The following is a 14,141-nucleotide window of genomic DNA, read 5'->3' on the forward strand; positions in this document are numbered from 1 at the left end:
ATTCTGTTTCTCAAAATCTCTCTCGCGTCAAAGAGGGAGAACAGGGGAAGGGGCGGTTTTACTAGGATATGGTCGAGGCACTGGTGAATTGAGCGGTCCGCGAAGGGTATGGCAACCATATAATGCGAGAAAGGCACACGCCTGTCGAGCGATTTCCGGAGTTTAGTTGTGAGCTCCGCCATTTCCGCCATCACCGCGGGGAGGTCAGTACTGGCCATCCGGCCCCACGCGTGTGGAAGGAGGTCTCGTGGCTGGAGCAGGTCCCACCGACGATATCCACCACGAGAGCCCCGAAGAAGAGGGGGAGATCCGGTCGGTGGAGCGCGTGATGCGCACGGCGTCTGTTACGGGCAGCTAGTTGAAGGAGAAGGAGCTGACAGCGGTGGCCCACAGATCAGTGGCGGAGTTGAGAGGAAGGCACACGGAGCAGCTGACAGAGTATCCCCACCCGCAGGACTAGCAGGCGGACCGCGTCCGTGTGGGAAAGGGCCTGCCCCGCGGGCCCCACCCGTTGGAGGACGCGCGAGCAGCAGCTGGGCCGCACCGATGCGGAGGTTAAGTGGGCTAGAAACGTGGACCTGGCCCAAGTGCTGTTTTCTATTTTTCCATTTCTTTTTCTTTTTAATTTATTTTCTTTTCTCATTTTAGATTTCGAATTTTGAATTTAAACTCAGTTGTGAACTTGCACATATATCAAGTGTTCCAATTCAAATCATGTGATAAAAATATTTATCTGTATATTTATTCTCTTTTTTTTTCTTGATTATTTCTCATTTTCAAATATTCAAGTTAGTCATTAATTCTAAACTTTGGATATGAATTCATTTCTATTAGTGACTTTTATTATTATTAAATACACATACAAATAAAAGCCAACATGATGCATATTTTGTGGTATGTTTTATTATTATTATTAATTATTTGTTTTTTAAAATGTGGTGTCACATGTGATGGAAAGTAGATACAACGCACACATATAAATAAAGGAAATAACTTTTCTCCTTTTATATTAACTTTTACAAATTGGGTATTACAAATCCTACCCCCCCTTAACATGAATCTCGTCCCCGAGATTTAGGAAGGACTAGGGAAAGGATGGGGAGAATCTATTCGTAGTTCTTCTTCTCTCTCCCATGCAGCCTCATTTTCTCCATGATGACTCCATTGCACTCTGCACATTTTTATCACTTTATTCCTTGTAACTCGAGTCAATGTATCAAGAATCTTGATAGGATACTCCGTGTAAGTCAAATAATCCTGAACACTGAGCTCTTCCATTGGTAAATGTTCCTCAGGGACACGGAGACACTTCTTAAGTTGTGACACGTTAAACACATTATGCACATCCGATAGATTAGCAGGTAGCTCGAGTTGGTATGCCATCTCCCCAACTCTCCTAAAGATCAAGAATGGTCCAATATAGCGAGGGGACAATTTGCCCTTAACTTTGAATCTCCTCATTCCACGAAGTGGTGACACCTTGAGGTACACATAATCTCCTTCCTCGAATTCCAGTGGTCTCCTTCTATTATCAGCATAGCTTTTTGCCTGGTTTGAGCTACCCTCAGGTTCTCCCTGATTATACGGACTTATTCTTCTGCCTCTTGAATAAGTTCAGGTCCAAAGAACTGGCTTCCTCTAGTCAGATCCAATATAGAGGAGTCCTGCATTTCCTGCCATACAGAGTCTCAAACGGTGACATCTTCAGACTGGCCTGGTAACTATTATTATATGAGAACTCAGCATAAGGTAGACTCTTGTCCCAACTACTACCATGCTGAAGGGCACAAGCTCTGAACACGTCCTCCAATACTTGGTTAGTCCTTTCAGTCTGTCCATCAGTGTGAGGGCGATAGGTTGTACTAAAGTTCAACTTTGTGCTCATGTTCTCATGAAAGCTTCTCCAGAATCTTGAGGTAAACTGTGAACCTCGATCAGACACGATCTTCTTTGGTACACCATGTAAACACACAATCCAAGCCATATATAACTCTGCCAGTTAAGAACCTTTATAAGTAGTCTTTACAGGAATAAAATGAGCCACTTTAGTCAATCTATCCATAATCACCCATATAGCATCATATCCTTTCTGGGTGCGAGGCAATCCAATAATGAAATCCATACCAATCTCTTCCCACTTCCACTCGGGTATCTTAAGCGGGTGCGATAATCCAGCTGGCCTCCGGTGTTTAGCCTTAACTCTTTGACGCACATCGCACATAGCCACATGTGCAGCCACATCTCTCTTCAATCCATACCACCAGTATCTCTGCTTCAAATCCTGATACATCTTGGTACTCCTAGGATGAATAGAATAATCCGAGTCATGGGACTCCTTTAAAATAGTCTCAAGAAGGCTTTCAATATCAGGAACACATATCCTGTCCTTGAACCATATGGTGCCTTGCTCATCCTCCGTAAACTCTAGACCTCTACCTTCCGTAATAAGATCCTTAATCTCTTGTATTTTAGCATCACCAATCTGTCCTTTGTGGATTTCTTGCTCCAAGGTAGATTCCACATCAATAGTAACTCCTTCCGTGTGAGCAACTATCCCCAGGTTAAGTCTCCTGAAATCCTCAACAATCTCATCGGGTAGCTAGGCAACAGCAGCTGAATGAACATGCTCCTTTCGACTCAAGGCATCTGCAACCAAATTTGCCTTGCCCGGGTGATAGTGAATCTCCAAATCATAATCCTTAATAAGCTCCAACCAATGGCGTTGCCTAAGGTTGAGATCCTTCTGAGTGAATATATACTTCAAACTCTTATGATCTGTGTATACTTACACTTGGTTCCCATAATACAATGTCTCCAAATCTTAAGCACATGCATAACGGCTGCCAGTTCTAAGTCATGCGTCATGTGTTGGGTAGTTCAATTCATGTTTCCGCGTAGGTGATCACATGTCCTTCTTGCATGAACACACATCCCAATCCTTGGCCACATGCATCACAATAAATATCAAATCCTTTCTGTAGATCTAGCATAACCAACACTGGTGGCGACATCATTCTCTTCTTTAATTGGTCAAAGCTATCTTGGCACTTCTCGTCCCACTTGAACTCTCTTCCCTTCTCTAGAAGCGAGGTCATAGGCTTAGCGATCTTAGAAAATCCTTCAATAATTCTTCGATAGTATCTTGTAACTCCCATGGAACTCCGGACCTCAGTAACTATAGTGGGTACGCTCCACTCCATAATCTCCTTGACCTTAGCAGGATCCACTGATATTCCGCCATTAGAAATGATATGTCCAAGGAATGGCACCTCACCAATCCAAAACTCGCATTTACTGTACTTGGCGTAGAGTTGATTATCTCGTAGCTTCTGTAGCACCAATCTCAGATGTTCCTCATGATCACTATCACTCTTGGAATAAAAAATATCGTAGGTGAAAACCATGATGAATCTATCCAGATCATGAACACCTTATTCTTCAGATCAATAAAATAGGTTGGTGCACTAGTTAGTCCAAATGACATAACGGTGAACTCATATAAACCATATCAGGTCGAGAAATCCGTCTTGAGAATATCCGATGGCCTAATCTTCACTTGGTGATAACCCGATCGGAGATCAATCTTCGAGAATATCCTAGCACCTCTCCTCTGATCAAATAAATCCTCAATATAGGGTAACAGATACTTGTTCTTCACAGTAACATCATTAAGGGATCTATAATCCACACACATCCTTTGTGATCCATCTTTCTTCTGTACAAACAGAACCGGCGCTCCCCAAGGTGAGGAACTCGGACAAATGTACCCAGCCTCTTGTAATTCCGCTAATTGCTTCTTAAGTTCCTTTAATTCTTCTAAAGACATCATGTATAGTCGTTTAGAAATAGGAGTAGTCTCAGGTAAGAGATCAATGACAAACTCAACTTCCCTATCTGGTGGCATCCCTGGTAATTCCTCTGGAAAGACATCCGAAAAATCCCTAACTGCACGGATGTTGTCACCCACAAACTTCTCATCTACTAAGAATGTTGCTAGTCTGATGGTGGTAGTGTGGGATTACGGGGAGGCTACGCTAGCGCAAAACAAAAATTTTCATCCCCATAATACCAAGAACTACTGCGGTTATAGGTCATGGATCTAGGTTCATGTGATGGATCTACTTGATGCACGGTTTGATTAGATCAATTGGTAATAAAGGGTTGAAGTAGATTACATCGGATATGACTGGAGAGATCAGTTCGTCCTTCTCTGTTGTATGCGCGACTTGCCCCTACCGGCTGGAATCACCATCGGGGCTAACTGCGTACACAACCAGCAGATTGACGCAATAGATCGACGTCATGAGTGTAATCTTCTTCGGGTCGAAAGTCTCGGATTTGGGTTGATTTGATCAACCGCATGAGATTTCCAGTGGAATTTCCATACATACGATGCATGGAATCCTGTGAGGTTTTCAGGGCGCTGCCCTGAGACCCGCAGGGGGCGGCTCCCCCCTCGACCCCCCGCCCGCTGACCGGCCAGCGGGACCGCCGTGGCTATCTGTTGTAGTGGCGAACGTATAGAAACGTGTTTGTCTAACCTGTTTTTGCAGGACATGTGATCGGTATGGCTATTATGTGTATGTGATGCATGTTAACAAAATATTCATGACCTGCGTGTCGTGACCAGGGCAATACGGCTGGAGCCACATGTATTGTCCAAATTTAATGTAATGACCTGCGTGTCAACATGTGATGATCCAAAGCGTATATGTAATTTGTTTACCAGCATACGTTAGATAGGTCTTGAAGGACTCATCACCTGGAGGATGGCATACCTATATCATGGAGATGGAGATCATCGTGATGGACAGATTATTGGAGATGGAGATCACCATGTGAAAACAAGCCATACCGAATCACAACTGTTGTGTGAATGCCATTCTTATTGTTCTACTTGTTTATATTGCATATATGTCCTTGCGTGCGATGTTATAAGTAGGACGATCCCTCATAAATGTTTAAGCTTTAATGCCTCTCCAAACCTTGCACTATCATAAGTCTTGTACAATTGGTGGTGGGTCTATGAAATTAGGGTGCCACCAGTTTTCCTTGACTAGATAGGTTTGTATCGGATACGAACTGCAGAAAGGGTTGGTTAACTTAAACAAAGTCAACTTAATGGTTAAGGACTTTGAGGCATAAGGTTGGGAGCCGAGACATAGAGATGTCACCCAACAACAGGAGTCATATATATGATATGATTAGCAAGGAGTTGCTTACCGATCTACCTTGTCTTCTAGCGGTGATGCTAAAGCTCACTAGTAGACTTGTTAGTTGTGGATTCTGAATCACTAAGTATCAATAGAGGGATATTGATTTTAGTGGGAGTAGACTATTAAATGTTTAATATGATTTACTCTGTCATGGATATTTTTGTCTTAGTATTTTGTATTATTTTGTTGTAGATAAATGGCACCTAGCACACCAACATTTACTTTGCGATCGATTCTTGAAAAGGATAAGTTAAATGGAACAAACTATACGGATTGGATCCGTAACCTGAGAATTGTTCTCAGGGCTGAAAAAAAGGAAGACGTTCTAGACACCCCACTGCCAGAGGATCCTGGTGAAAATGCAACTGCCGCAGCTAAAACCGCTTACAAGAAAGCAATGGATGCTAATCTTGAAGTAAGTTGCCTAATGCTTGCTTGCATGGAGCCTGAGCTCCAGATGCAGTTTGAGACAAACCATGAGGTGTACGATATGATCGTGGCGCTCAAGGATATGTTCCAGACTTAGGCTAGGACTGAAAGGTTCAATGTGTCCAAAGCCTTTCTGGAATGCAAGCTAGCAGAAGGCGCAGCAGTTGGGCCACACGTAATCAAAATGGTTGGTTACAGTCAGAGGTTGGAGAAGCTAGGCTTTCCAATAAGCCAAGAGTTGGCCACTGACTTCATTTTGGCATCTCTTCCGCCCAGCTATGGAAACTTCATCACGAACTACCATATGCATGGGGCGGAGAGGGGCCTCAATGAACTATGTGGCATGCTGAAAACTACAGAGGGGGACATAAAGAAAAGTGCTGGCAGCAGCGGCCATGTGATGGCGGTCCAAAACAAACCCAACTTTAAGAAGAAGGGTAAGTCTCAAAAGAAGAAGGGCAAGGGAAAGGATACAGTATCCAAGCCCAATCAAAAGCCCAAGGCTGGACCAGCTGCAGATGCAGAGTGCTTTTATTGCAAAGAACTTGGTCACTGGAAAAGGAATTGCAAACAGTACTTGACCTCTATTAAGGATCGCGGCGGTAAGGGTACAGCCGCAGCAGGTACACTTGCTATTCACATTACAGAAATTTTTCTTGCTGATTCTTATATTAATTCTTGGATATTTGATACCGGATCGGTTGCCCATATTTGCAATTCGATGCAGGGAATGATAAGAAGTAGAAGCGTGAAAAGAGGAGAAGTTGATTTCCGGGTAGGCAATAATGCAAGAGTTGCTGCGTTGACCGTCGGGACGATGCAACTCCACCTCCCATCAGGATTTATTTTGGAGTTAAATAATTGTTATCTAGTTCCTAGTATGAGTCGAAACATTATGTCTCCTTCATGTTTGATGAAGGATGGTTATTCATTTGCGAGTGAAAACAATGGTTGTGTGATCTCTAAGAATGGCATGTTTGTGGCTTTTGCATCCATTATGAATGGGTTATTCATTTTAAATCTTGATGATGCACCTATCTATAATATTAGTGCTAAAAGGCCTCGGCCTAATGATTTAAGTCCTACCTACATGTGGCACTGTCGTTTGGGTCATATAAGTGAGAATCGCATGAAGAAGCTTCATTCTGATGGGCTTTTAACTTCGTTTGATTTTGAATCATACGAGACATGTGAAGCTTGCTTACTTGGTAAGATGACCAAGGCGCCTTTCACGGGTTTACCGGAGAGGACATTAGATTTATTGGAACTCATACATACTGATGTGTGCGGACCAATGAGTACGACAGCTAGGGGAGGATTCCAATACTTCATAACCTTCACTGATGATTTTAGTAGATATGGGTATGTCTACTTAATGAAACACAAGTCTGAATCCTTAGAAAAGTTCAAAGAGTTTCAGAATGAAGTAGAAAATCAGCGTGGCAAGAAAATTAAAGCACTGCGATCAGATCGTGGTGGTGAATATTTGAGTCATGAGTTTAGCAATCATCTAAAGAGTTGTGGAATTGTTCCACAGCTTACGCCGCCTGGAACGCCTCAGAGGAATGGCGTGTCTGAGCGACGTAATCGGACTTTATTGGATATGGTTCGATCAATGATGAGCCAGTCGGACCTACCTTTGTCGTTTTGGGGATACGCTCTAGAAACAGCAGCTTTCACACTAAATAGGGTACCGTCTAAGTCCGTAGTTAAGACACCATATGAGATGTGGACTGGGAAGACTCCCAGTTTGTCTTTTCTGAAGATTTGGGGTTGTGAGGTTTACGTCAAGCGACTACAGTCGGATAAACTCACTCCAAAATCGGACAAGTGCATGTTCGTGGGTTATCCAAAGGAAACTTTAGGATATTACTTTTACCACCGGTCAGAGGGCAAAGTGTTTGTCGCCCGGAACGGTGTGTTCTTAGAGAAAGAGTTTCTCAAAAGAGAGAAAAGTAAACAAAAGGTGTATCTTGAAGAAGTTCAGGATGAGCCAGTGGGACAAGATTCAACAAGTGATGCTAATGTAGCAGAACAAGTTGAGACGTCTATGGCAAGAGAATCACCACCACAACCACGAAGGTCAGCAAGGCTTCGCGAGGCACGAGGAGAAGTGCTATTGTTGGGCAATGGGGAAGTGTTGTTGTTAGACAACGACGAACCTGCAACATATTCAGAAGCGATGATGGACCCAGATTCCGAGAAATGGCATGTCGCCATGAGATCCGAGATAGATTCCATGGGAGAAAATCAAGTTTGGAACTTGGTTGACCCGCCTGATGGTGTTAGACCTATAGAATGCAAATGGATCTATAAGAAGAAGAAAGACATGGATGGAAATGTTCACATCTATAAGGCTCGACTTGTTGCAAAGGGTTTTCGACAAGTTCAAGGAGTTGACTATGACGAGACATTCTCGCCAGTAGCGATGCTTAAATCTATTCGGATCATTCTAGCTATTGCCGCATATTTCGATTATGAGATTTGGCAGATGGATGTCAAAACAGCTTTCCTTAATGGAAACCTAGATGAGGACGTGTATATGATACAGCCCGAGGGTTTTGTCGATCCGATCAATGCTGGAAAGATATGCAAACTTCAGAAATCCATTTATGGGTTGAAGCAAGCATCTCGGAGTTGGAACATTCGTTTTGATGAAGTGATCAAAGGGCTTGGTTTTCATCAGAATGAAGAAGAAGCTTGTGTTTACAAGAAGGAAAGTGGGAGCGCTGTTGTATTTCTGATCTTGTATGTGGATGACATATTATTGATTGGGAATGACATTCCTATGCTGGAGTCCGTCAAGGCTTCACTGAAAAAGAGTTTTTCTATGAAGGACTTAGGGGAAGCAGCATATATTTTGGGCATAAGGATCTATAGAGATAGGTCAAAGAGGCTTATAGGATTAAGTCAAGATACGTACATTGACAAGGTTTTGAAACGGTTCAACATGGAACAGTCCAAGAAAGGGTTCATACCTATGTCACATGGTAAACACCTTAGCCAGTTGCAATGTCCTGCAACGGCTAATGAGCGGGAGCGCATGAGTAAGGTACCATACGCCTCAGCAATTGGTTCAATCATGTATGCCATGATAAGTACACGCCCAGATGTTTCATACGCTATAAGTGCTACGAGTAGATACCAGGCTGATCCAGGTGAGGATCACTGGACAGCGGTAAAAGGCATTCTTAAGTACTTAAGAAGGACTAAAGATATGTTCCTGGTATATGGGGGTAAGGAGGAGCTCGTTGTAACTGGTTACACCGATGCTAGCTTCCAAACTGACCCAGACGAGTTAAAATCGCAATCAGGTTTTGTGTTCACAATAAATGGTGGTGCTGTTAGTTGGAAGAGTTCCAAACAGGAGACTGTGACTGATTCTACAACAGAAGCCGAGTACATTGCAGCTTCTGAATCTGCGAAGGAAGGTGTTTGGATAAGGAAGTTCCTCATCGAGCTTGGTGTGTTTCCTAATGCATCTAGCCCATTGAACCTCTACTGTGACAACAATGGGGCTATTGCGCAAGCTAAGGAGCCAAGGAACCACCAGAAAAACAAACACGTACTGCGGAAGTTTCACCTCATACGGGAATTCATTAGGCGGGGTGAGATAAAGATATGCAAAATACATACGGATTTGAATGTTGCTGATCCTTTGACAAAACCTCTTCCACAACCTAAGCATGAGGCACACGTGAGATCTATGGGTATTAGATATCTTCTAGATTAACTCTAGTGCAAGTGGGAGACTGTTAGAAATATGCCCTAGAGATAATCATAGAGATGAGCATATTTCTTTGTATCCATGATATATATATATTGCTTAATTGAATATCCATGGAAGGCACCTTGTATTGATTAGCAATTATGTGAATTGTTTGTGAGATTCTTTACTTATATGGTTATTCTAAATGATGTCCCTAGTCAGAGTCGATGACTAGCACATGTATTAGTTGATGACTACATTTCACAAGTCATGAACATGGAGATGTTAAACTAATAATGTGGGTGCATGTATGACATGAGGCTGGACCGACCCAACGTGAGATATTGTAATATAGTTCTCTTCTTGCAACATGAATACTGTATCCTTAGACCTGAGATTGTCGCATGTTCTCAAGATGTGAATTGACTTACTTAGGGACTATCAAACGCTATCCCATAACTGGGTAGTTATAAAGGTAGTTTTGGGTTTGTCAGGAAGCATGCTATGAGGCGTGGTCAGTCAAGATGGAATTTGTCCCTCTCTTTGTGAGAGAGATATCTCTGGGCCCCTCGAGTGATTGGATCAAGAAATGCATGGCCGTGCTAGGGTTAAGAGTTAACCATTGAAAGGATTCCAATTCACAGTATCGAGAAAGAGAGGTCAGCTTAGAGCCAGACCAAATATCGTGAGACAAAGGGAACAACATGTACGTAATGTCGCAATGGTTCGTCTGATATGATCTTTACGTACACATAGGAGTTGACATGTCTTGCTAGAGGCCGCTGTCAATTATTGGGCCAAGTAAGAGTACTCGGCCTATGTCTATTTGTACGTGAACCTATAGGGTCACACACTTAAGGGGAAGGAAGCCTAATTCGGATTAGATCCAAAATTAGACTGGGCTTTAGGGTTAATGATGGGCCTCGGCGTCAGAAGCCCACCATAACGCCTATATAATGAGGGGCGGGGGCGCGGTTAAGGATAACCTAATTCGCCACCAGCGAACTAACAGCCGCCGCCCACCTCTCGCCCTCGCCAAGCCGCCGTCGCGAACCTAGCAGTTCGGTACGCGGCGCTTCCTCCCTGTACGTGTGGATACCTCGGAGGTGCTACATCTGGAGCACTTGGACGAACCGTGCGAGGACGTGAAGGACGCCGGCGACTGCACGGCACTGCTCGACGCGTTCGTCTACATCGAGACGTCTTCCGCTACTCTGCGCGTCTAGTGGTAATTCCATGACCTATAACCGCAGTAGTTCTTGGTATTATGGGGATGAAAATTTTTGTTTTGCGCTAGCGTAGCCTCCCCGTAATCCCACAGGTAGTTACTTCAACTTCAAATCTTTGTCCTTTGGAACTGGTGAGTTATATGGTTCCTTCAGCATAGTGTATAAACTGCCTTTGCCTTTCTTAACCATGACATACCAAGGATCACGTCTATAGTGCTCTCTTCTAACACTATAGGGTAGCCCATCTGGGTTAGAAATACAGGGTAAGAAAGGAAGAATTGTAGACAAGGCGAGTAATTTACGAGAAATGTTACTGCGGGGGATTTATTAGCTAAGTAGATTAGTGTGTCACCTACTAAAGTTAATTCATTACCTTATGGTGGTACATGCTAAGATGCCCGTCTATACTATTTCAATCAATCAAAGAAGCAAATCAGGCATTGATCATCAGAACAATCAACCAACATTTTTTAATGGAGAAAATAGTTTTAATTTTGTCTTGGGTTTCCTATCTCAAAAAAAAGTTCATAAATGTAGGATTCCAAGGTGTGAAATCCATCTTGTCTTAGAGTAGAAAAGATAAGTGTAATCAGAGTAGAACAACAAAAGGTGACACAGGATCAAGATAAGGTAAGTATAGAATGAATCAGAGTAAGGTAAGTATGTAAGTAAGGGTTTTGTCCATTTCTATCTAGGTTTCGTCCTACAGTCAACATTTCCTCTGATACCACTTCTGTCACACCCGGTTTTAAGGGACAAAGCCGGGTGCATCTCATACATGCGCCAAAAAAGACAACATATATAATAACAGAGTGTCTAGAGATAAATGTCACAATAATCAGAGTACTTATTACATAGCGGAAGTCTTACAAAATAAAATATAAATATGGATCGAACTAAAATCCATCCTTGGCGCCAGAAAGTCAACTAGGAGACACCACCTAGATCGAATCGAACTCCTCGATACGTGGCTCCACTTGAACCACCTGTTCTTCTCCTGTGGGGGGTGTGAGACAGCAAGGGTGAGCTCACACATGTTCATCGCTCAACAAGTTGTAGGGAATAATGTGACACGAACTCACCAAAGGTCCAAAGGTGGGAGCTCATGTTAAGTGTAAGGCTGATCAACAATAGGGGTTTAAAGCTGAGCATTGCTTTTAAAGTTGGTCAAAGTTTTATTAGCAATTACTAAATGTAAGTAGATACCAAACCTTAATAAAAGTAATAGAACAAAATTAATAAATAATCCCATGCAATGCAAATGACAAAATTGAATTTAAGTTCCATAAATTAATCATCAGAGAGTCCTGAGCTGCTCATGACCACGAGCACGGCTAGTATACCAGTTTTACACTCTGCAGAGGTTGTACCCTGTACCCACAAGTCGTGTATCCCATGTCGCCAGGGTTAGCTAGACCCTTAGCCACTACCGAGGTGAATGGCTAGGGATCCACTATGAGGCCTTTACAAAGTTCCACTAGCTTTCGAAAACCCGCTACAGTTTATGGGGAGAGAACTTGCAAGAATCCCCCGTCTGACCGCCATCGCAGCAAAATCAACCCGAGAACCTCCTTGCATGCAATCCCCTACTGCCCTTGCCCCTTTCGGGTAAAGTAGTCTTCCACTAGCTTTCCTAGTTAGTTGGCCAAGGGCGTCCCATTAAACCCTTGTGGTGGCACGTGTTTCTCAAGTTAAGCTCCATGTTCCAATTAACATTAATGATCTTGACATGAACATAAATAGAATAACAAAAGAATTGGAACATGGATATAATGAAGTATTATCCCAATACCATGTAAAGTAATAGCAAAACTACCCATGTGATTCAGGGATAACAAGGTAAAATGGAATAACAATCTAGGGTGACCTATTGGGTCCCATCAAAATTGAACCTATGCATGGTAAATGATTATAAAGAACATTATTGGGTAACAAAAGTGAATCAAGGGCACAACTTGCCTTCAATGAGCTTCTGCTCAGCAACTTCTATCTGTTGGTCACCAGGATCCTCACTATTAGGTTCTTCTACTCGCCACAATACAAACAAGCACAATATATAGAGAAAATTAACATCACACCAAACATATAAAAAAATAAACAGTAATAATCTACACATTAAAATAAAACCTAGGAACAGGAATCATAATTTTTGGAGTTATAGATTTTAAGATATGAATTTCCAAAGATTTTATGTGCTAGAAATAGGATTAAGTGAGGAATAATTTTTTTTACTGTTTTCATGTCAAAACAGAGACTCTAAGTGATATAGAATAATATTATAAAATTTTGAAAACTGAAATGGGTTAATTTGGAGTTAAAATGAATTTTCTATGATTTTTACAAACTCTAGCACTTATTAAAATCTATTTACAATTTAATTTCTCTATTTCTAACCTCCTCTGGATTGGGCATCAATAACTAAAAAGCATAAGGGGCTCTGCGCAAAATATTCCAGGACTCAGAGCCCAAACGAGTGGACTGCGGGTTCATTCACAGATATTCCAGGGGCTCTTTAGCAATTGTGCTGGCCGAAGGGGTATTAACGACTGTGAGCCATCGGATCTACAGCCGATGGCCTAGATTAGAACATTTATTAGCCGAAACGGTATGAGTCCACGGCCCTCAGATCTGGGATCAACGATCACGATTTTATCATGGCCAAACGCGATCCCATGCGTTCAACAAACATTGGACGGCTTGGATCAAAAGAATCAAACGTTCCCTACAAATCGAATCTAACGCATCCACTTGTACATCAACGGTGGCGTTATGGCGAACCCTCATGGTCAGACATGAGGTCGGAGCACCGTCGAAGATTCAAGCGCAATGGCGATGGCTCTTGCGCTCATTCTGTTTCTCAAAATCTCTCTCGCGTCAAAGAGGGAGAATATGGGAAGGGGCGGTTTTACTAGGATATGGTCGAGGCACTGGTGAATTGAGCGGTCCGCGAAGGGTATGGAAACCATATATTGCGAGAAAGGCACTCGCCTGTCGAGCGATTTCCAGAGTTTAGTTGTGAGCTCCGCCATTTCCGCCATCACCGCGGGGAGGTCAGTACTGGCCATCCGGCCCCACGCGTGTGGAAGGAGGTCCCGTGGCTGGAGCAGGTCCCACCGACGATATCCACCACGAGAGCCCCGAAGAAGAGGGGGAGATCCGGTCGGTGGAGCGCGCGATGCGCACGGTGTCTGTTACGGGCAGCTAGTTGAAGGAGAAGGAGCTGACAGCGGTGGCCCACAGATCAGTGGCGCAGTTGAGAGGAAGGCACATACAAATATTCTAGTTAGTCATTAATTCTCAACTTTGGATATGAATTCATTTCTATTGGTGACTTTTATTATTATTAAATACACATACAAATAAAAGCCAACATGATGCATATTTTGTTGTATGTTTTATTATTATTATTATTAATTATTTGTTTTTTTAAAATGTGGTTTCACATGTGATGGAAAGTAGATACAACACACATATAAATAAAGGAAATAACTTTTCTCCTTTTATATTAACTTTTACAAATTGGGTATTACACCTGAGCATAATATGGAGAGTAATTGA

The sequence above is a fragment of the Zea mays genome, chromosome 8 (genome assembly GCF_902167145.1).
Source record: "Zea mays cultivar B73 chromosome 8, Zm-B73-REFERENCE-NAM-5.0, whole genome shotgun sequence".
NCBI lineage: Eukaryota > Viridiplantae > Streptophyta > Magnoliopsida > Poales > Poaceae > Zea > Zea mays.